This window comes from Dendropsophus ebraccatus, chromosome 10 (assembly GCF_027789765.1).
Source record: "Dendropsophus ebraccatus isolate aDenEbr1 chromosome 10, aDenEbr1.pat, whole genome shotgun sequence".
NCBI classification, from domain to species: Eukaryota; Metazoa; Chordata; class Amphibia; order Anura; family Hylidae; genus Dendropsophus; species Dendropsophus ebraccatus.
In genome coordinates this window covers 57,117,683-57,142,483 of record NC_091463.1, presented here as the reverse complement: position 1 = coordinate 57,142,483, position 24,801 = coordinate 57,117,683, and the positions used below count along the sequence as shown (strand labels likewise).

The window sequence follows — 24,801 nt, the reverse complement described above, 5'->3', positions numbered from 1 at the left end:
GGAGAAGTACCTGTCACTGACTTATTGGGACTCCCGCAGTCATGACTGACAGGCGGGTGTATGATACTTACCTCTGCCCTGTCGGATTGGCAATATTTTCCTAGATTCTGCCTTAGACAGACTTTGTGGGAAGATTACTGATAATACTGATCAGCGCTATGTCAGTATATGCAATGTAATGATTACAGGGGGACTTACAAAAGTGTATTCACACAATGAATAGCATTTACAAAAATAGGGAAAATAAAAACACCAGGATTGCTGTTTTTTTAATTTTATATTGGGGGAAAAAAATAATAAAAAGTAAACAAACACTCCCATTTGCACCAATATGTTCCCAATAAAAGCTATAGATTATGGCACAAAAAATGAGCCCCCAGCCCGTAGGGGAAAAAATAAAACTGTTATGACTCTTAAAAGGCTAGGAGGAGAACACTGCTTTATTGTGACCTGGACATCTGGGCATCAACGACCTTTGGTCATGAAAGGGTTAAAGAAGAACATAAAGTTGCGTTTGCTTCCACTTTGAAAAATGTGGACTGAAAATACTTTATGGGGATTTTAGCTAATTATAGTATAGGGTATTAGAGCTTACAGATTTTCAGACGTATAACATCTGAATGTGATAACACTGTGATGTGAATTTGATGATAACTAAAGTGAAATACTGAAAAAGCGTAGTGTAATTATTGTACATTACCACAATATCAAAGGACCTTCGCTAGTATATATTTCAGAAATGAAGAAAAGTTAGCTTAAAACATAGCCTTTATTAAATTACAGATAAAATAGTTATCCAAACAAATTTGGATAACTATTTTATATGTAATTTAATAAGGGCTATGTTTTAAGCTAACCCTTCTTCATTTCTCAAACTAAAGTGAAATAGGATTTTTTTTTTACTAATCGCAGCTAGGGTTCTTTTTTTATTGATTTTCATTTTTTGGTTATAAATATATATATATATTTTTATTTCATTTTTTGAACATTGTTGTGTGTGCAGCCATATTAATTGAGCTTCTCCTCTGCTCCATGAACAGCATTTAAAGAGATGCTTTACAGCAGCAAAGGAAAGGATGGACTAGGAACATTGGTGACTCCCAATATAATCCTGCCAAAGATGATAAGGAGGACACTGCTGAAAAGTCTTCTCTACAGAAAATAATGTAACATCTTATTATTAGGCCTAGTGACCAAAACGAAAACTGCTTTCAGGATTATTTTATAATATAGATAATAAATTGGAATGTTCGAAAAACAGTAACAAATAATTCTTAAGGTGAATGTACCATCACGACTATGGAAAATGTTTTTGTTTTTTTTTCAGTACCTTATCAGCACCGACATGGGGATCCCTGTGGCATGGGCCTTTTTTCAAAACACCACCTGGTTCCTGTGCTCAGCAGCGTTTTCTTCTTGTGCACGGCCTAGCTCTATGCATTGGAGAAAGGCCCAACACCGCCAGTGTGACAATATCGCCACCCCCCCTCCCCAGTGACGTGTGGGGAGAGGATATTGTCACATTGGAGAACCTGGACCCATCTCCAGTGTATAGAGCCAGGCCGGTGCACAAGAAGAAAAAGGCGGAAAGCATGGGAACAAGGCAGCATTTTGGACTAAGAGCCAAGCCACCGGTATCCTCGCACTTGTGCCGATAAGGTACTGAAAAGATCAATTTCCATAATCATGATGGTACATTCGCTTTAAAAGCATATTTAACATAAAAACATGATGTAAACAATAGATCATTTTCTGATTACACATTCTATTTTTGTGTGAGTCCTCAAGTATATTCCTAGAAAAGAGGAACCCCTTGCCTATTCAATAACAGTCCATTCTTGTCAAGGATTATGATCCCAATTAGAAAAAAAAAACACTGGGACCCACAAACAGTGTTGGTTCCTTGAACACTAGATCCTATTGGAATATGTTGTTAGGGCTGTAGAATTTAACAGGTAGCACAAAAGAAGTGCAATGCATTCATTGCATTTGTTGTGTAGATTTTTTATTTTATTTTTTTGCTACTCAGTGTTACTAGCAATCTATTTATTTATTTTAATAAAAGTAGTAGAGAAGCAGATGTAGGAAAAAGGGACGTAAGCACCTTGGGGGCATGATTGCCATTTTATAGCATGCTCACACACACTGCCCCGGGCACACCAACATTAAATACAGCCTGGTTGGTGTTAGACGGGCTTTTTCCTCACCCAGTATTTTACTGCTTCAGTAATCCAGCATTTATTTCTGCCTGCATTTTGCTGTCAGTGTAGATCCTGGCTCCATCAAAAGTATTCATTCAGCTTAACCATTGTGGCGTGAGAGGAGCCTGGGATTTACACTGGCTGCAATGCTCTTGTATAAAGAAATGATAAATGCCTTTAATCGTAGTCTATGGAAAGTACTTCTGTTAGGCTTTGTTCACACAAGTGGTAGGCACCTCCGTCAGTGGATTCGCCAGGGGTTTCCATCACTTTTGACAGCAATAATAGTGTAGCATAAATTGTGCTATTCTTACATTCCTACTTTTACAGTAGACTCTAAAATTTCACAAATAAATAGTTCCACACATAATGGCTAAGTGAATTAATCTAGGGTATACATGTCACAAACTGCTTTCAGCTTACTGTCAATCAAGCAGGGATTGAAGGGGGAGTGAGGACATATTCCAGTTTGCAGCAGTTCAGGGGCTTGGGAAGGCCTTTTTGACACTTTGCAATAAATAAAAGCATTTTTCTACGTTCTGGAAGCACAAACGGATATATGAAAGGTACCATGTGTCTTCCTGACCTAACAGCTATTGAATTTAGTTGAAATAAAGTGTTTGGTTTGGAATCATTTATTTGATTTTGTTTTTGCATTTAATTATAAAAGCGATTGTATAGGTACAGTCCTGGAAAAAAAGGAAGATTCTTGGCCCTCTGTAGACTTGTCGGAGCTCAGTACCTCCTTATGCCTTGTTTATTGCACTGTAATATTTTTTTACCTACATGGACCTTGTGCGGCCTTGTCCAGGTGCCCTGCATACAGTAAAAAGCCCTTGTGAAGGATGACCTCTGCTAATGGTCTATATTAGATAATTGGCCTTATTATACTTTCATAGAAGTCAAATTGATTTCAGCTAAACTTAAAGTAAATTTGTTGGCTGCAATTCAGGTTCCAAACTGCAAACACTGTTAGGGGCCTATTCCACGGAGCGATAATTGGCCAAATCAGTCCCATTTGGCCGATAATCGCTTTGTGGAAAAGAGACAAAGATCAGCCTATGACAAAGATCATTGGCTGATCGCTGATATAGGTTCGGACCTATAATTGTCGGGCGCTGACCACGCATCGCTACGTGTAATAATGGTGTGCGGATGGCAGCTGACAATGTGCAAACAGAATACTTTACTTATTCATGGTCCAGGGTTCCTTCTGCGCTCTGCTTCTCACCAGCTCCCGCGCGCTCCAGATTCAGAGTGGCCTGTCTCAGCTGACAGGCTGCTCAACCAACCACAGGCTGGGACCGCTGCGGCCAGTGATTGGCTGAGCGGCCTGTCAGCTGAGACAGGACGCTCTGAAGCTGGAGCGCCCGGGACCCGGGGAGAAGCAGAGCGCAGAAGGAACCCTGCAGCATGGACAGGTAATGTATACAGTTTAAGCAAGGGCTGCAAAGACATCGGTAACGATGTCCTTGCAGCCCTTGTTAAACGATTATCGGGCGGTGTAATAGGCCCAGTAAACGAGTGCTGATCTAGCAGATCGGCGCTCGTTTACAGTTATCGGGCCCCCATCGGCCCGTGTAATAGTACCCTTAGATAGCTATTATGTCAAGAAGACAAATGGTATTTTTCAAATATATTTCTGCTCTTCCATACCATAGAAAAATGCTTGTAATCTCCAGTGCAAAGTGTCAACAAGCCGTTCCCAAGCTCCTCAACTGCTAAGGGCTGTAATGCCTCCTCACCCCTTCCCCCCATCCCTATCTCTGCTCGATTGACAGTCAGATGGAAGCTGAACCCTAAGTAGAGTCAAGGATGGGAGGGGGAGCAAGGAGGTATTCCATCTTGCAGCAATCCAGAAGCTTTGAAAAGTCCCTCTGACACTTTGCACTAAAGCATAAAAGCGTTTTTCTACATTATGGATTCTAATGGAGTGTCATAGAGGGGCGAGGGTTTCCTCCTTCTGGGCACGGGCCGGAGGACCTCCAGTGCTTTACCACTGATCGGTACCGCAGTTCAAAAAAAAGGACTGCGTCACCGGCTTCCTCTCGCCGTCACCGTTCTATCCATGTGCAAAACTTAAAGCGAATGTACTGATGGTACATTTACTTTAAGTGATAAGACCCTATGAATTTTTTTATTTTTATTTTTTCATTTTCATAAACTGCTTCATTCTGTGTATACCAGCTGCTTGCAGTTCTCTCGCTGGCTGTTTAATTCTCTGGTGTAAGATCAGGTAGCTCTTGAACCTCAGCAGAAATCAGGAGCAGTTATGTGTCAAATAAATGCATGCGATGAATTTCACAACACTACCAGTGGCTGATTATTTATTTAGCAGACAGAAGGGACATCATTGTTATACATTTATGCATGGCACGCATGAATGATTAATACACACGACGGAAAATCTCTTATTTCATAAAATGCATACTTATTTTCTCACTAGTTATTGGGTAACCCCCCCCTTATTTCCTATGATAATAGGGGTGAGAGAGGAAGGTGTATGGTTGTCAAGTAATAGGGTACCCTCCTGCAGAAACCTTTTTTTTTTTTACGTTTGACCTTGCTGACCACATTCCAATATTTATACCAAATGACTGAGGCACTCTCACATCATAGAGCTGAAGGTCATGTGAGTATGTGATAAAAAGCATCATTATAAGCCAGTATTTGACTCTATAACAGAACAACCTCTAATTTGGTTTTCCAATGAACTAATATTCCTCTTGAATGTATATTCCATTCTACTCTTTCTCTGTCAAGGCAGATTGACCACCGCAATGGCCAGCAATTACAGTTTTTGCATGGAATTTTTAAAGACTTTTTTAAAGACATTTTTTAAGAATTTTTAAAAGACATTTTATACAGCCATAGCTATAAAAAGTATGATATAGAATTGCATAAGCCCACTAATGCTCCACCATTAGCTTTAGATATCATACATAGGGTGCTTTTATTCTGACGGCGTCCATTAAAGGGGTTATCCAGCGCTACAAAAACATGGCCACTTTTCCCCCTACTGTTGTCTCCAGTTCAGGTGTGGTTTGCAATTAAGCTCCATTTACTTCAATGGATCTGAGTTTCAAAACCCCACCCAAACTGGAGACAACAGTAGGGGGAAAGTGGCCATGTTTTTGTAGCGCTGGATAACCCCTTTAAGAATCCAGAAGAAAAGGGATAATGAGGGAGAAATAATAAATGATCAGAAAAGTATTAAGGATACTCTGTATTTTTTAGGTCTATAGGACTATATAATTCCGACATAAATGTGAGAGGCCTTCCCCCATATATTATATATCCTTATATACAGTACCTGGTGGGGAGGCTGTGTCCGGCAGTCTCTGTATAGTGAGCAGTGACTGCTATCACTGCTCACTCTCACAGTCACACACAGCGATCATGTCAAGCAGCCTCCGACCAGGAACTGTACATAAAAATTTACAGTATATGGGGAAACAGGACCCTGCTTGGTATAGTGTTCAGCAGCGCTAGAACAGAACAGAAGATAAGATAGCCTTGCAGTTTCCAATACAAACATTCCTAGCAGCAGAGGAGCCTTGTGGCCCCTTGTTGCTGCCAGTCAACGGAAGTGAAAAGGTCGATTATAATTGTGAAGGAGATCCAAAAATGTTGAAAGTGATGCCTATTGTTCTATATTCAATCAATCATAAACATAGTTTTTACATTTACTATCCCTCCTGAGTTTGTCTTGGTTTGAATTTCCTTCTGTTTGCAGGTCCCTGAAGCTCCAGTTGGTGGCTTCATTTTTTCTTTACTTCCTGGATTGGGCTTTCCCATGATGCACTTTGCCTCCTGTAATGTCTAACTGACTCTGTAAGACTGTTAGATGGTTTACAGCTTGCTCAGCAAATCAGAGCTGAGCAACCTGTATCATCTAACAAAGGGCTTAAAGGGGTAGTGCGGCACTAAGAAATTATTCACAGAATAACACACATAACAAAGTTATACAACTTTGTAATGTATGTTTTGTCTGTGAATCGCCCCCTTCCCGTGTCCCACCACCCCCGAACGTGTACCCGGAAGTGTGGTGCATTATACATACCTGATCCGTGTCGTGCATGTCCGCCAACTTGTGCCAAGACATCATCTTCGGATGGACGGCCGAACCGCTCCGACCGTCCCTAGTGCCAGCCACCTTCTGCAGCGTCATCAGATGCTCAGACGCGATTGGCTGAGCATAACTGTCCTCAGCCAATCACGGCTGAGCACAGTTATGACGGCATCAGGGACGGCGTCAGGGACAGCGGCATCAGGGATGGCGGCAGCAGCGATTCGGCCGGCCTCCCGAAGATGACGTCTTGGTACAAGATGGCGGACGGGTGCAACACGGATCAGGTATGTATAATGCACCACACCTCTGGGTACACGTGCGGGGGTGGTGGGAAACAGGAAGAGGGCGATTCACAGACATAACATACATTACAAAGTTGTATAACTTTGTAATGTGTGTTATTCTGTGAATAATTGTTTACCGCTGCACTACCCCTTTAACATGGCTTAGACCCGCCTCGCTTTTGATGATGTCATTGTCACAAAATGGCTGCCACAGAAAAACCTGGGGTCAACAGTCATTAGATAAGAATAAGTTTACTTCACTTACTGATGGGGGATTGAAGGAGAAAAAGATACGGAAGAGGGGCAAATAAGTGATTGAAGGATATTACAAAGTTATATAACTTTGTAATGTGTTTCAATTACTGGGTAAAAGCTTTTCACTAGAGTACCCCTCTAACAATATCAGTGCGGCCCTTGGTTTTACAGTAAACAAATACATATATACATTACCTTTCCACAATCTCCAATGCCTCTGCCTGCTCCCTGGTGTCTTACTAGCTTCTCCCGAAGCTGCCGCGAGAACTGCAGAGCCAGTGTCTGAAGTGACAGGTCGCTCAGTGATTGGCTGAGCATCCTGTCATTTCAAACACCGGCTCTGCAGTTCTCATGGTGGCTGCAGAAAGCAGGGGAAGCCATAAAGACACTGGGGATCGTTGAAAGGTGACATATATACTTTATAATTTTCTTTGCAGATTCATCAGCCATGGGCCGCATATTACACATAGCAATGTGCCGTTGGAGGCCGATAATTTTTGGTCAAAAGACGATCAGCTGATCTTTATTTCACGGAACAATAGACTGCTGAATTTGCCTGTTTCTGCAGATTTTTGCTCTATGAATGCTCCTTCTGGGTATGTTACACAGAAGAGGCCAAATAAAGGTGGTTACTTTGAGGGATTTGATACGGATGTAATGACAAATGTTAATTAATTTAGCTTTACAGCTTTACAGGGAGGATGATAAAGAAGGCTTATCAGTACCAAACCTTTATTTTCTGGCTGCCCAACTACAGCATTTAGAAGGGTTATCTAGGACTAGGGCATTTCCACACAGGCCGTCACTTAATCAATGCTCGTTTTTAGAAACTTTTCAAGGCTAAATCAATGTTTCGGCCTATAAGCTTCATCATAGTCACCCGCACATTGGCGTTAACTTGCAATGATTTTAATGCACAAAAGATGCAATCAGCCGCTAAACAAGAGATTTTATACTCGTTCACTGATCGCTGGCCCTTTTACATAGACTGAATATGTAGTAGACCATGGATGGGGAACTTTCGGCCCTCCAGCTGTTGCAACACTACAATTTCCATCATGCCTGGACAGCCGAAGCTTTATGGGAATTATAGTTTTGCAACAACTGGAGGTCCCAAGGTTCCTCATCCCTGTAGCAGATTATAGTACACTGGCGACAGAGTCTTCTTCAAGTCTGTCATTAACTTTGTTTATGTTGTTTTTTTCTTGATTTTATGTCACATTCTGTATGTTAATCCCTTATTATATGTACAGCATTTTGGAATCAAGGGAACTTTAATAATAAATAATAACTAGCGATGAGCGTTCCTGCCTGATGGTAATCAGCCCGTGTAAAAGGACCCTTAGAAAGCCATAGCAGCATTGTTCCAGAAATAGCATCATACCTGTCCTCAGGGAATAATTGGGTTGGGATCCATAGAAGAGAGGATAACAAGCTGATCGTTGGGGGTCCAACTGCAGGGAATAGATCCCTAGGACAGACATGCAATCATCTGCTTGTTATCCCCTATTCCATTGATTTCAAAGTGAGCTGCCAAGCGCATGTCACTATGTATTTTTAGCATTGTTTTTATGTTGTTTTGAGCATCGCTCATTGATGCCTGTTTGAGTTTTTTATTGCCCATGTGAACCTAACCTATAGGTATATAAAGGACTATTGGAAATAAAAAAAAATAGGTAGGGTATGCACAGTGGTATTAGAGAATGGAACGAAGATATAAGCCATTTCAAAATGCAACTGGTGACTGGACAGAGATAGGATAAAAATGGGGGATAAAAATTTTTTATAGTGCACAATGGGTAACCGTTCTTTTTTAACTATTAAGCCTTATTCTCACATTCCATGCACAGTCCTTATATACAGACGGTGTGTAACAGAACAGATTATTGGAAGATGGAAGATTGGAAGATGTAAACAGTTTAGGAGCTCCCGGCATCGTAATGATACATGATGCCGGGAGCTTCTAAACTGTTTACATCTTTACAGTTATGCTGTACTGACACAATATTGTACCACAAAGATTTAAATAGTTTAAGAGCTCAAAGTTTCAATAATCTATTCTGTTTTACACCGGCCCTATATACAGACTGTGCATGGAACGTGGGAATAGGGCCTTACACTCCAAAAACAATTAAAACATTTTAAAATTCAATGGAAGAGATGAATTTTCAAATGTGGGACCCCAAAGGTGGGATTTTATAATATATATGTTGAATTACTGTAATGGCCTAAAATTTTGTGTAAGAACTTTCGATTCTCTTTTTGTCTCATTATCCAAACAAAGCAGGTACATGAGGGATTAGTAAGTATATATCTCTGAAACAATACAAATATGTTCAATGCCACACAGTACAGAAGTTTAGTCCTACAGTATTAGGCCGGGTTCACACTACGTATAACACTGGCCATTCTGTGACCCGGCTGGGTCACTGAACGGCCGGTGTTACAATAGATCATCAGCCTAAAGATCTTCATTTATGTTGAATTGGGATGTGGGCACATCCGTGTGTTAAAAGTTTTTACAAATGACAAAAATTAAATTAGAAGAGAAAAGATTGCGGGCACTCACCACTTTTCGTGCACAGTCTTTATTCCATGTGTAGTTACCAACAAAATCGGCAGGTAAAATTCAAGTTGGGGGCGGATGCCAAACACTCGTCAATGCTTGCAGTCACAGCTGTATCGCGCGCATGGAAGCCTACGAACTAGGTAGTGTCGGTGAACTTGTTCTGTTTTGGATTTTACAAATGACAGATACAGTTTCTTTTTTTATATGAAGTGTCATATGTCATACAGAAAAATAAGCTCTCATGTATGTATAACCTGTATGTTGCAAAATGTAAGCTTTAAACTACAGGGAAGATGAGTTTTGGTGGTGGATGGTAATGTCCAATTCAATTTTTTCTCAATGTCAAGTCTTCTTCCCCAGTGTACAGTATGATACATCAAGGTATTCTAAGTGCATATTTTATAACTGAATTTTTAATGTTTGGCATGATCTCATCTTAGATGTCAGAGTTCATAGCAGCATAGCTGCTCAGATATGTGAGATGCAAGTAAAACATCAAGAGGTGGGCGGTGTGTACGTGTTCTCACAAGGTGTAATGGCTATGGTGTTTTACAAAGGTTGTTTGCTGAAACAATTCGCATATTGAAACCTCCCCCAAAAGACCACATCAATAAGAGCAGTCCTTTGTCCAGATCAGATTTTTTATGACAGAGCTGCCTTTCCATCACATGACTTACATGTCAGTTTTGTGCGCCCGCTATTCACTGAAGACAAGACTGACAGAGCGGACAATGTAAAGTACGTCTACGGCCGCAATTGTTGTCTATGGTGATTTGGAATTCGGGCGCACCTAAAACGTGCCCGCATTCCAAATCAAAAGAAATGAAGTTCATCCGGCCAGTACTGCAGTACAGGCTGGGATGAACTTCACTGACACCGGCTGTGTCACAGAATGCCTGGTGTCATACTGTGTGTGAACCCAGCCTCTGTACGTAAAGAGGGGTAGTATTAGTTAGTGTACTCACAGCACTTACTGACAGAGGCTCCCTGGTTACCTTATATAGCTAAAATCAGACTCCCCTCCTCCAGGCTGTGCTGTCCTGCTCTGTGGTGATTCTGTCCATAAGATAGCCGACATGGAGAAGCATGTGACCATGCCCCACCCCCAGTGTCCACCACTAAGCCTGTGAATGCCTATGGAGGACACTGGGGGGTGTAGCATGGTCATATGCTCCTCCATGTCAGCCATCTTATATACAGTCTCAGCAGGGCAGCACAGCCTGGAAGAGGGGAATCTCATTTTAGCTCTATGGGGTACATACGGAGCTGCTGTCAGTAAGTGCTGTGAGTGCAATTTTACTATAAAGTGGGCAACCCCTTTAACTGGTAGAAATAACTTTACCTCTTAATAATATATTTTTGAAACCCAGGACAGGACTGGACACAATCCATGATTCATCCCAACAATCTCGATTAGAGTCGACTATTAGTACAGTTGCATCACTTTTTGGGTTGATCACACCATAATCAATATTTCATTCATTTGATTCATTCAGAGAATCTTTTATACTCCACAATGTGTTGTACATATCTGTTCATATGCTTGGCAGTGTGTAATTCCATTTCAGTAGTTGCTTAGTGACAGGTGGTAAAAGGACACGTGACAGCACTGAATTCTCCTAAACCAGTGTTGTCACCCAGCAATCTAATTATCAGAAGGATGGCAGGCGATGTGTAACCAGCATGCGATCCTCCTGGATTACTTTAGTAATGACGGACACTGATCTGAATGTGGTTAGGATGCTAAGATGGTGGGTTTGCAACATTAGTTTCTGAGGTACCCAGAACATTACAGCAGTGTCTTAGTATTATAAAAAGGCTAAAGTCATTTTTTTATATATAATTTGGTTCTGTAGTGATTAAAAAAGACATCCATGCCCTAAATGGACAGCGTATAGTTAAATTGTGTAGCGGTATGGACATTAGCAGAAGAATCTAATTAGTTTTCATTTCCCTTGCGGGAATTCTCGAGTTATGTAACCCCACTGGTACATAGCGTTTCCTGTGCATATCAAATATTGAGCCAGCAATGGTGTTACATTTAGCAATAACTTATGGGTGTTATAATGTCTGTTTAGAATATGTATTTGAAACTCTATTTCTGTCACACAGAGAAAAGGCTGCCATAGACACATGGATAATATCACTAATATTATCTCCATTGATGCTCTTCATCATGCACACATCTTACAAAGGCTAAGCATGTCATATGATTGAAGCAATGTATAATCACATCATTTGGGGGGAGGGGGGTGAGATCCGACCCACTAGACACCAGGGACATGCTTTTCTGAGCATTTAAATGCCGGCATGGCGATCAGACTGCGTGGGCTAATAGAGACTGATAGCAGCGGGGAGCGGCGCCTTTCAGAGCAGGGTCCTGGTAGACCCCTCTGCACCCGCCTTGACGTACAAGGTACATAATGGGACAATAAGGGGTTAAAGGGAATGTACTATCACCAGTAGTGACTTTTTTTTTTGCAGTACTTGCTCGGCGCAGTCCTTTTTTCAAACCGCTGCCTAATTTCTGCGCTCTGTGACATTTCTTGAGCACCATCCCTGCTCGGAACATTGGGGGCAGGCTCCCCTTGGTGTGACGATAACCCCTCCTCTCAGTGATACGTTTCTGCTTAATTCTAATGAAGACAGATCACAGAGAGGAGGGGTTATTGTTACAGCGGGGGGCGCCAGGCATGCCCCCAGCGCTCAGAGCCGGGGCGTCGCTCAAGCAGAAAATGGCGTCGAGCATGGGAACTGGGCGAGCCGGCACCAAGAGGGTATTGCAAAAAAATTTTGTACTGGTGATGGTACATTCACTTTAATATATCTTTAGCCGACTTATAGATCATAGGAAACTTTTATTTCTGCAATCGTACAAAGAGTAAGGGCCCTATTCCACCGGACGATTATCGTTCGGATTATCGTTAAATCGTTCGAATCTAAACGATAATCGTTTGGTTGAAATGCAGTTAACGATTAACGACCGAACGAGAAACCGTTGATCGCTTTAAAAGACCTGGACCTATTTTTATCATTGCTCGTTCGCAAAACGTTCGCAAATCGTTCGCATTGAATAAGACATCGTTTGGTCGTTCGCAATAGATACAATTGCAATAGTGAAGAAATAACGAAGAAAAACTATCACAATTACGATCATAAGTAACGATTATCGTTCCATGGAAATGAGTGAACGTTTTCAGGTCTTTCGCAATAGCTGTCGTTTGAGATCGTTAATCGTTAACGATTATACGAACGACAATCGTCCGGTGGAATAGAGCCCTAAGCAAATCATGGCATGGCTGTAGATTTCTGCAGAGGAACAATGGGCTTGGAACAATAGTTTAATTAACAAGTGTGAATCTTGTGTCTTTCTTCAAAATACTAATGTTATGACGCACTTAAAATAAATGAAATTATTCATTTTCCTGTGGCGCTCTGTCATAATATTTCATTAATTTTCTAAATGAGGAAAATTTATGAAACCTTTTTAAATTAAGAAGGAACCATAGGTAATTATTATATTCATAAATCAGTCCTATTCTCAATATTTTGTTCTCCAGTTTATGCCCAGTATCATAGTTTTCAACCACAATGGACCGGATATCAACCTATAATTTGAAAACAGGCATGTTTATATACTGTTATGTCTTATTGCCTAGATGTGCCGAAGAGTGTAATATAAACTAGTAGTTAAAGGGCTGCATAACATAAACACAGGCATGTTCTTTAAAGCAGTCTGCCCCTTATGCAATACGTAGAGTAGATATGGAGTCTCCTATAGGGTAGCTTCACACATACCGTATCGCGTTTTCTGCTGCAGATCCGCAGCAGATTTGATCTAAATAACTGAACACAGTATCACATCTGCTGCGGATCCGGTGTGTATGAAGGCACCCATAAGCAGGAAGCATTTGGCCTATAATGACTGACGGCTGTCGTTGCCCTGCCCACCTGCAAAATAAAGGACGTCCTTATACAAACAATGGACATTATCATAAAATAACGGCCATTATTTGATGTTAAATGACAGCTGCCCAATAAATATGGCTGTCATTTTGACGATGGATGAACATAAAGGAAGGATTGGTCCGACAGCAATGCTGTCGGACCAATCCTTCCTTGATGTACTATGGTCTTTAACTGGGATTGAAGACCCTCTGGCGTGCGTCCGTCTTCTACAATACTAGAGGCATTTTCTACTAACCCAGGTGCTGTTGGACTCTTTGCTGTATGATGGATGAACATAGTCTAAAACTGAGCTAATTTTGCTGAAAAAAAGCTGTCACAAAACCAAAAGCAATTGGGAAACGCAGATGCTTACTGCCAACTGCTTACTGTTTTGATTTTGATGCTATGTTCTGAGTTCAATGTAGAAAAGGTGGAGTAAATGTTAAAGCTCCCTCTAGTGGTTGCTGAAAAGAGCTAAAATTTTGTTATTTTCAGCCCTCTAATTATTCCTAAATATTTTACAATAAATGCTATAAACACTACCAAAACATGCTGTATATAGAGTAGCGAAAAAAGAGCACAAATTCAAGAGCTGTGGCCTGCACCTATCAGCATTTATGGCATATCCTGTTCATATACCATACATTCTTGAAAACAAAATACCCCTTTAAAATATATAGAGAGAGGATTTTGGAGGACCGTCATTTTGAAGGAAAATTGGTCAAACATCTCAGTGTAGTTAATATTCAAAATTATGGGCACTAAACTATTTCTCTATAGCAAGGCTATGTAAAACTCCGGCCGTAGTTCTCACCGCAAAACTCCGGTCGTTGTTTTGAGGTTTATACCTTGGCTGCAATACATGCGAACTACGGTTGTACAATGCACACTACATATCAGACAACGGCCGTTGTTTATATGGCCCCGTGAAAAATGAACATTTAAATTATTTCCAGCCGGTAATGCTCCAACAACGGCCGTGGATTTTGATGCGGCCGTGCACGGAATACTTATTTCAGCTAAATTAAAATTGATTTTGAAATTAGATATTTTCTGTGTGCTTTATTGGGCTGGACGCAGAATTCCAAACAAATGACCTGTTTCAGCCCACTTAGAAACAGGCTAGGGAGCAAAATTAAACAACGGCCATAGTTTCACAACTAGCCCGTATGGCCATATTTCTACAGCCGTAGTTTCAGGCGCACGTGTCCGGCCGGGTGAAGACAAAGGCCGTTAATTTATGTAGTGTGAACATAGCCAAAGCTACATATTTGTCTTGGGTACAGTACACTTATTATCTAATAACAACTAAAATAAAAAAAATTAAGCACAAAAATTGGGCATAGGTACTCTTTAGCTATTAATTCTGAATAGCCCGAGAAGGCATAAAGATGGGACCAATCACCTACTGGTCTCTTCCTGTTTGCCAGTCCCATAAGTCAGCGCCCCCTGCTGCTGGGAGGATGCATCCGCAACCACTAGTGCACTCGCCATTTATCTCTATCATCCACATGAAACATCTATACAATACTGCCAGATGCCTGACTAGAAATCATGTTCTGCATTAGCAATCTCTGTTTTCTGCCTTGATCTTAAGTGTGTATCATCCGCTCTAGAGACAGGTGATAAATAAATATGATTGTAGCCAACTGTGTCTGCCCTAGTTTGCCATCTGTAGTCTGTAAAGCTTAGCCATCAAGATAAGTAATGATGTAACCTGTATGATAAGACAACGTGTGCAGAGTATTACCACAGTAAATGCTAATGTTCTTTTCAGGCTCCGAGTAAATCTTAGTAAGGCGAGATCCGAGTGAATAGAGGACTTGTGTTGTGTTTACATGATTTGTACACCCACTCAGTCCTCCGCCTGTGGTTATGTGATTTCTTTCGATTCATTGTTTGCATTATTCACTTCATACAGTCTCATTACAGAACTCTTTCTAATAAAGACGCCTCATGCTTCAGAGTAGTTGGCTTAGTTAATGTATTATGATAGGTCAACAACGCCACCTGAAAACATCTCAATGCAGCGGGCTCCGGAAGGAAAGGATGACCCAGTTCTATGCTATGTTTACTAATTACAGGAAGCGCTACAGATGTTGTTTGCAGTGCGGGAATGTCAGCATAGCAGGTTCCTACCCGCAGTCACAGAGCAAATAGATGTGGCAATGATTTACAAACTGGTTTCTGCAACAAATCTGATGCATGGGAATTTACGGTTACTGAATGTCAAGGTCACTGATAGGTACATTCTCATTGACAATCAGAATATAGGGGTATGAGAAAAATAAAAACACAGGAACATGACAGGCAAAATGATAGCTGTGAACTATCCAGTGGAAAACCACTGTGTGATTGGACTCTCATCTTGTAGGAAATAACAACATGCCTGTCACCAGCTATATAAAGGTATGAATACAGGAACAGGCTGCTAAACAGAAGCAATGTTAACCCCTTAAAGACACAGCTAGGGATGGTCCGAACCTGCCGAGGTTGGGGTTTGTATGAACCCAAACGCTCAGCAGCAGATTCCCGCTGTCTGCCTGCTCCGTGGAGCGGGCGGATACAGCGGGAGTAACGCCTGGAAAACTGGGATACAGCCGATGGTTATGGCTGTATCCCAGTTTTCCAGGCGGTCCTCCCGATGGATCCGCCGGCTCCACGGAGCGGGCAGACAGCGGGAATCATTACCGGGGGTTCGGGTCCGTACGAACCCAAACCGAATTCGGTTCGGACCATCCCTAGACACAGCGTATTTTGGCCTTAAGGACCACGTGAATTTTCATTTTTGCATTTTCGCTTTTTTTCTCCTCGCTTCATAGCAATAGCAACTTTATTTTTTAACCTAAAGGGCTGATTGGCTTCTTAATTTTTTGTGTACAATTTTTTGTGTAGAAGCATCTTAATATTCCTGTGAATAGGACATTTGGATTGTTCTTTATTTAAAAAAAAAACAAAAAAACAGCAATTCTGGTGCTTTTTTTTATTTATTTTTTATTTACGCCATTCACCATAGAGGAACACTGTTGTTATATTTTGATAGAAAGGACAATTATGCACGCTACAATGTATAATATGTTTATTTATTTTTAGGTATTTTATGTATAAAATGGGAAAAGGGGGTGATTTAAACTTTTATTGGAGGAGGGGTTATGTTTTTTCAAACTTTTATTTTACACTTTTTATTTCCCCATAGGGGACTATTACATTCATTTATTACATTATATACACTGATCCCTGCTATGCCATAGCATTGATCAGTGTTATCTGTGATCATTGCATACAGCCTGCCTGTGGCAGACTCTATGCAATGATTGCCAAGCTAACTGCACAGAGGAAGGTAAATGACCTCCAGCAGTCAGCTGCGAAGTGTTTTGGCGTCTGCTACAAGTGATATGCCTCGCTGAATTTTAACTGCATTTGGAATAAAGGATACTGTAACATATTGGTGAGTGCCCTCAGCTTTTTTCCTTCATCTTGTGTTGTTCTAAAAAAACTTTTGACATGTCATAGAGACATGTTAAAAGTTATTATTGGTCCATGTCCGAGTGCTCAGACGCGTACTGATAGGGAGATAGAGCTGGAAGAAAACACACTGCAGCGCATACACTCTCCCTTCTGAATAAAATAAAAAAAAAAGAATCAGACTCTTTTTTTATAAACTCTGACCGGGGAGAAGGCACACTGCAGCTGCGGTCCTCTCCCCGCTCTCCCAAACGGTCCGGGTCTGAGCACTGACATGGCCCAATCAAACTTTTGACATGTCTCCATGACATGTCAAATGTTTTTTTTTTTTTTTTATATATATATATAATAACGACAGGTGCACTTTAAGCAGGCTGTATAAAAAAAAAAACATGTGCTTAGCTTAGTTTAAATTAAGGTTAAATCTATCTCCATATCTTGGATCTCAACAATGTAGCACCAATTCCAATGCCAAATATGACCATGTACGTGAGGCTAAAATCTCATAATCTCTTACAGCCTCAGCTGCTTATTACCACAGCAATCAAAAGATACTTCAAGGATCTCATAAGAAGAAATGGCAGACATTTAGTGAGCTTGCAACAAGTGTTGACTCATGAGACACAAGATATATATATATGTCAGGGACTTCACGTTTGATTGGTTTTGTGATCAGAGTATTTGAACTGTTTCCAGTTACAATTATAACTGGTGTAGTATGACCCACTCAGCCTTATAATACACTGAAGGAAAAAAATCCAATTATTTCCTGCCCAGCTGGATCCATTTCTCCTGACGTAACCTGAAAATAGGTTGGAAGTTACCGTAGGGGAAATAGGTTTGTTTTTTTAGAATAAGATAAAGAAGTACATGAACCTATTGAATGAGAACGATCATGAAAACTGGGTTTTGAGCAGAGCTACGTTAACAGACAGTTTTGTTACTAAGTTTTCATGATTCAATAAACCGTGAATGCCTCCGCTGGTCCATGGCATCTATATGACATTTTATTAATGCTTGTCTGATGGAGACAGCGTTATCTGCGCTCCCTAAATGTGACTAGTAGTTGACATAACAAGTTTGTCTGACGTAGATGGTTGGTTAGTGTCATGAATGCGAGCATGCCGAGACTAGTGGGAGCATTTGAGTAATGACAAGGTTGACAGTATTCCACGTCTTATCAACTTCCATCATGGCCCAAAATGATAGGCTTGAAAAAAGAAGGCTATAGCAATGGTACCCTAAAGGACTTATTCAATCCACAAAAATATACTTCTCTAGTGTGTAAGAGGGATCACAATCATGGCCTGGTGTAATAGGAGTAATATTATGAAAGCGGAGGACATTAGAAGCTGATTGGCACCCTGCATTTGCGTCATGGGCTGAGGGGGGTGATCGGAGACTTCACAGGACTGGAAACGGAGATCTAACTGCTTAGATGCTACAATCACTATTAAATGTTAAATGACCAATGTCAGAGGTAACTTGAATGCCAGTTACTGCCAGTGCTGATAGTGACTGGGACGATTGTATGTCAAATCCTGAAACCACTCTATCCATGCCCAGAACATATGAACTATACATGTAGCTGCTGCTGTCTGAAATGTATGACCAGCTTTACTCTTGTACTGTGATATCACTTTATTTATGACCCCAGTATGGCGACATCACTAATTGTGAAATTATGGCTTTGTAGCTATGATATTCATTATCATTATTAAATAATGATTTGCCAAATAATAAAGCGCAAACTTATTCCCCAGCACTATACATAGGTTGTCATCATAACCTACAACCAAGAAATGCTGGACAATTTTCTAAATGTATCAATAAATGCTTTATTATTACATACAGAAGAATTATTTTAAAAACATATTAAAAAGGGAGCAGAAAATCATACAACACATACATCAGATGGTTTACAAGGCAGATAGAATAGATATGAGTTGCTCAGTATATAGAGCATACAATATCTATTCTATCTGCCTTGTAAACCATCTGATGTTGGTGTTGTATGATTTTCTGCTCCCTTTTTAATATGTTTTTAAAATAAATCTTCTGTATGTAATAATAAACCATTTATTGATAAATTTAGAAAATTGTCCAGCATTTCTTGGTTGTAGGTTATGTATATTGTTCTGATGCGTATGGATATTGATTTGATTATTAGCGGTCCTATTTGGGTCACTTAATAGGTTGTCATCAGCCAAATTGGTCCCTGTCCCCATTGGGATTTACACTCTAGATTTCAATGTCACCTATCTGTATGTTTTGGAGTGTGGAAGGAAACCAACGTACCTGGAGGAAACCCATGCAAATACGGTGAGAACATACAAGAGAGCCACCGTGCTGCCCAAAACAGGTAATAAAGAGATTGGCCTTGTAATAGGACGCTTAGGGTCCTATTACACGGGCCGAGGAAGGCCCGATCAATATTGTAAACGAACTCAGATCTGCCATGGTCCAATAATCCTTTAGCAAGGACTGCACGGACATTGTTAACAATATATGTGCAGTCCTTACCCATACAGTTAATAATTTACCTGTCCACGTTCCATGTGATTGGCTGCAGCATGTGGTGCTGGGACGCATACAGAGTGCAGGAGAGGACTGGGAGCGTGGAGTGGTAAAATATTAACTTTTTGGGCAATCATCAGTTGTCGGCTGAATATCGCTTTTACATGTAGCAATGTGCGGTCGGTGGCCGATGATTTTAGGTCTAGGCCTAAAGAAACGATCAGCCGATGATCATTTTACCCACCATGTATAAATGGAGGAGCCTTCTGTCATGACACCAGGACAGTGGGATTAGTGGGGCGGGGAGCAGCATGGTTATAAAAAAAATGGCCCAGCAGTGAAGGCACCCTCTGTGAGTAAGTGGCTTATCATAAACATTGCTGTGGCCTATTGAGGGACAGTAAAAAGCTGTGTAATCAGGGCACCCTAAGGTATTTCATGATATGAAATATTTTTGGGGGGTTGGCAACAGGGCCACTTTAATTGCGTTAAAAAGCCCTTTCCTGTGACATCACCATCTGTATTATCTATGTGCTGTGTTATTTTTTTGTACTGAATCCCTGTGTATGACAGAAAGACACATGACACAGAGTAAGGACAAAAGTCACCATTATCTGTGTGTGTTTTGCTCTTGCTATTTAGATTGGTCATGGTGGAGACTATGGAGACCCATAGTTACCAATACCCTTTGAGATTTGGCCAATGTATATCATGATTGTCTAACATGTACACCATAAAACAAGGGAAGTGTAAGGCAGAACAGGAGACAAAGACAGGTGAGCCCTGAGCTGGCACCCGCCCAGCTGCCCCTGCCTACTTGCCTCAAAGCTCTAACAGCTAGGGACAACTGGACGGCAATCCCTATGCTGTATGCAGTGGTACAAAGAACAAAGACAGACGAACACAACACAATAAGGAATGGTCAGGGAGCAGAGTCGGCAACAATCGGTAATAGAGGTACAAAATTGGAATACAAAAAGTAAAGTCGATGTCACAAGATCCAAAAGGTCAGAGTCACTATAACAAATGGTCAGAGGATTGCTAGTTCTAGGCTCAAGGCGCTATCACAGGCATTGGAGTGAGGGAAGGGGCTGGGATTTATAGTGAACAGGAAGCTAGGTGCTGACAGCTAACTGGCTAGGTGTCAGGTGTCGGTCAGAACACAGCAGAAACAATCAGAGAATGAGTCACAGCAAGAAAATGCAGGGAGAACTGAAAAACATGGAGCGGATCACAGAAGACATAAACAAAGAACATAACAAAACCATGAACGGACTAAGGTAAAAAGTGCCGCAGCGCACAAACAGCAGACCGGCTGCTAAGGACGCCATCGGTGCGCCCTCAGTGCCACAGACGCCATCAGCGTCCCTCCCAGCTTAGCCAAGCGCCTTGGCAGAGGCAGGGACCGAGCGTGCGGCTTGATTCCTGACAGAACCCCCCCTCTGAGGAGGGGCCTCCGGACCCTCACGAGGACCTTTAGGCTTAGTAGGGAATTTTAAATGAAATTCCCTACGCAGATCAGGGGCATAGAGATCTCGTGCTGCCACCCAAGTGCGCTCCTCGGGGCCATAACCATTCCAGTGGACTAGATATTGGACTCAGTTGCGCACTTTTCTGGAATCTAAAATGCGTTCTATTTCAAACTCAATCTCCCCCTGGACCACTACTGGAGAAGGAGGAGAGTGAACACTCACAGAAGGAATGTATTTCTTCAAGAGACTCTTGTGAAAAACTGGGTGTATCCTAAGGGAGCGTGGCAATTGTAATTTGTAGGAGACTGGGTTATGAATTTCAGTTATGGAAAAGGGGCCAATAAACCTAGGGGCCAGCTTGGCAGACGGTACACGAAGATGTAGATTTTTAGTCGATAGCCACACCTTATCCCCCACAACATATCCCCCCAGGACGACGCTTACGGTTGGCCAAACGTGTATATTGTTCCTGTGTGACAGTTAGATTTGCCAAACTGTCTGCCCACACTGTGCACAGTTTCTTTGTCAATTGTTTTACGGATGTGTAATGTGTGTCAGAATCGGGTAGTGCGGAGTATTTAGGGTGAAAAGCATAATTACAAAAGAACGGCGTCAAATGGGTAAAAGCATTTACATGGTTATTTAAGGCGAACTCTGCCATGGGTAGGTACTCCGACCACTTGTACTGGTTGTCAGACACATAACATCTTAAATATTGAATTACTGATTGATTAGTGCGTTCTGTCAGACTGTTAGGGCCCTATTCCACAGGAGCAATAATCGGCCGAATTGGCCCCATTCGGACTATTGTCGCTCGGTGGAATAGAGAGAACGATCAGCCGATGATGGTGTTATCGGCTAATCGTTCATTTAGGTTCAGACCTAAAATCGCCGCGGCCAGTGATTGGCTGAGCGGTCTTGCAGTTCAGACAGCCCCGCTCCGAAGCCGATGCTGCGGCGCGGGAGCGGGAGAAGAAGACCTGCGCCCGGACAGGTAATGTTTGAAACAAGGGCTGCAAGGACATCGGTAACAATGTCCTTGCAGCCCTTGTTTCACGATCATCGGGGCTGTGGAATAGGCCCAGTAAACGAGCGCCAATCTAGCAGATCGGCGCTTGTTTACATCGTTGCTCGGCCCGTGGAATAGGGCCCTTAGTCTTAGGATGGAACGCCGATGAGTATGATAAAGAAGTCCCTAGGAGACCACAGAATGCTTTCCAAAACCTAAACACAAAGTGTACCCCACGGTCAGAAACAATATTTAAGGGTACTCCATGCAATCGGAGGATATGACGTATAAATAACTTAGCCAGTGTTTTGGCAGTAGGCAGTTTCTTAAAGGGCCACTAGGTGACACATCTTCTAGAAACGGTCCACTACAACCCAAAGTACCGTCTTCCCCTGTGAAGGAGGAAGATCAGTCACAAAATCCATTGAGAGATGGGACCATGGGCGAGATGGCAAAGGCATAGGTTGTAACAACCCTTCAGGTAGAGACCTTGGAGTCTTTGTTCGAGCACAAATTTCACAAGCCTTGACATACTCGGCAACGTCTTTTTGCCATTTAGGCCACTAACATGACCGGGACAGTAGGTATCCTGTACCAGCGATGCCAGGGTGACCTGCTAGATTAGAGTCGTGTGTCTCTCTCAAAACTGTCAACCTCAGATTTAATGGTACAATTTACCGGTAGGGACTTCTGGTGGAGCGTCTCCTTGAGAGTTAAAGATGGAGTTAGTTAGGTCAATAACCATTGCAGCAAGAACCGTACCTGGGGAGAGAATCGGTTCCGACTCTTCCCCCAAAAACTCTGCAGTCCCCAAAACTTCTGGACAAAGCATCGGCCTTAACATTTTTATTACCAGGGCGATAGGTGACAGTGAAGTTAAAACTGGTAAAAAACAATGCCCAACGTGCTTGCCTAGTGTTAAGCCTTTTAGCTTTGTCCAGATACAGCAGATCCTTATGGTCCGTAAGGACAGTAATTTGGTGTCTGCCTCCCTCCAGGAAATGTCTCCACTCTTCCAGGGCCCATTTAATGGCTAGCAATTCCCTGTTGCCGGCATCATAATTTCTTTCTGAAGTGGAGAGTTTCCTGGAGAAGAAGGCTACTGGCCGTAGATTAGTGTATCGTTTCAACCTTGGGACAGTATCGCCCCCACGCCTGATTCTGATGCATCGACTTCTATGACAAAGGGTTGTTCTGAATCAGGGTGCACCAATACAGGGGCAGAGGAGAAACTGCGTTTGAGCTGACCAAAAGCCATATCGGCCTCTACAGGTCAAGAGATTAAATTTGAACCCTTTTTGGTTAAGTCAGTCAGCGGTTTGGCAATAAGCGAAAAATTCTTAATGGACTTCCTATAAAAGTTTGCAAAACCAAGGAACCTCTGCAATTCCTTTAACGTAGTAGGTCTAGCCTATTCCAAAACCGCTGAGACCTTTTTAGGGTCCATCTGAATGGATTCCGGATTAATCACATAACCCAGGAACACAATCTTTTGTACACCAAAAAGACATTTAGACATTTTAGCACAAAGAAAAAATTTTCGGAGCCTAGACAGTACGAACATGCTTTATGTGTGAATCCCAATCACGGGAAATATATGAGTATATCGTCAAGATACACTACCACATATCGGCCATATCGGAGCATAGACAGTACGAACATGCTTTATGTGTGAATCCCAATCAGGGGAATATATGAGTATATCGTCAAGATACACTACCACATATCGGCCAAAAAGATCCCGAAAAATGTCGTTGATAAACCTTCGGAAGACGGCAGGGGCATTACTTAAGCCAAAGGGCATTACCAAATACTCAAAGTGCCCTTCGGGAGTGTTAAAAGCCGTCTTCCATTTGTCACCCTCTCTGATTAGGATCAGATTGTAAGCGCCCTTAAGATCAATTTTCGAGAACCAGCGGGCCCCCACAACCTGATTAAGAAGATCCGGAATCAGAAGAAGTGGGTGAAGATCTTTTATGGTAATTTTGTTTAGTTCTCTATAATCGATACAAGGATGTAATCCACCATCATTTTTCTTAACAAAAAAGAAACCTGCACCCATTGGCGACACGGAAGGTCTAATATGCCCTTTTTTTTAACTGTCCTGAACGTATGCGCCCATCGACTCTCGCTCTGGGGAAGACAGGTTGAAAATCGGACCTTTGGGGAACCTGGCCCCAGACACAAGTTCAATGGCGCAGTTGTATGGACGGTGAGGGGGCAGAGCATCGGCAATGGTTTCATTAAAAACATCAGCGTAATCAGAAATAAAGTCAGGGACACTAGGCCAGTCTTGGACTGAACACACAACAGGACTCACAGAAGTTAGGTGAGATTCACAGGAATTACCCGACTTGACCAGTTCCGAGGTTCTCCAGTCGAACACCGGATTGTGTTGACGTAGCCAAGGTAGGCCCAAAATGATATCTGCTGCCAAGCTTTCTAAAACAAAAAATTAAACCTCCTCCCGATGAAGGCAGCCCACCTGCATGGTGATCTCAGGAGTACGATGATTGACTGACCCAGCTTTTAATGGATTGGAGTCAGCTCCAGTCACGGTAAATGGATAGCACAACGGCACCAACTCCAGTCCTAAAGACTGAGCTACGGAAGCCCGAAAGAAACTCAGGGCAACACCCGAGTCTACCATAGCAGTACAGGGAATAGAAAAACCATTAAACAAAGTTACAGGTAACAAAATTTTTTCAAAATTCTTTGGAGGTACCTGGGTGCCTGAGTGACCCTCCTGACCATCACTCAGGCACTGGAGTTTTTCGACTTCTGGGCGGGCTTTACAGGACATGTCCTTAGGAAGTGACCAGGTCTCCCGCAGTATAGGCAGAATGAGTTCTCCATGCGGTATTTCCTTCTCGCTGATGTATTGCCCAAGACCATGGGTTCTTCCAGAGTCTCGGTGGAAGAAGGTGCAGGAGTCTTGGGGAGCAATTTGGGGAACTGACTTAACCTAGGCTGAACTGGAGTAGCCCCTGATCTCTCTCGCTTCCTTTC

General features: G+C 42.0%; 1 protein-coding gene and 1 long non-coding RNA gene across 9 annotated transcripts in view; both read left to right on the top strand.

The window, feature by feature from the left end:
* LOC138765646 (uncharacterized) overlaps positions 1–24,801 on the top strand; it is a 680,565-nt gene that overhangs the window by 267,622 nt on the left and 388,142 nt on the right. The window lies entirely within an intron of this gene.
* Positions 1–24,801, top strand: part of TRPC5 (transient receptor potential cation channel subfamily C member 5) — a 262,067-nt gene that overhangs the window by 134,970 nt on the left and 102,296 nt on the right. The gene's annotated exons all lie outside the window — the stretch shown is intronic.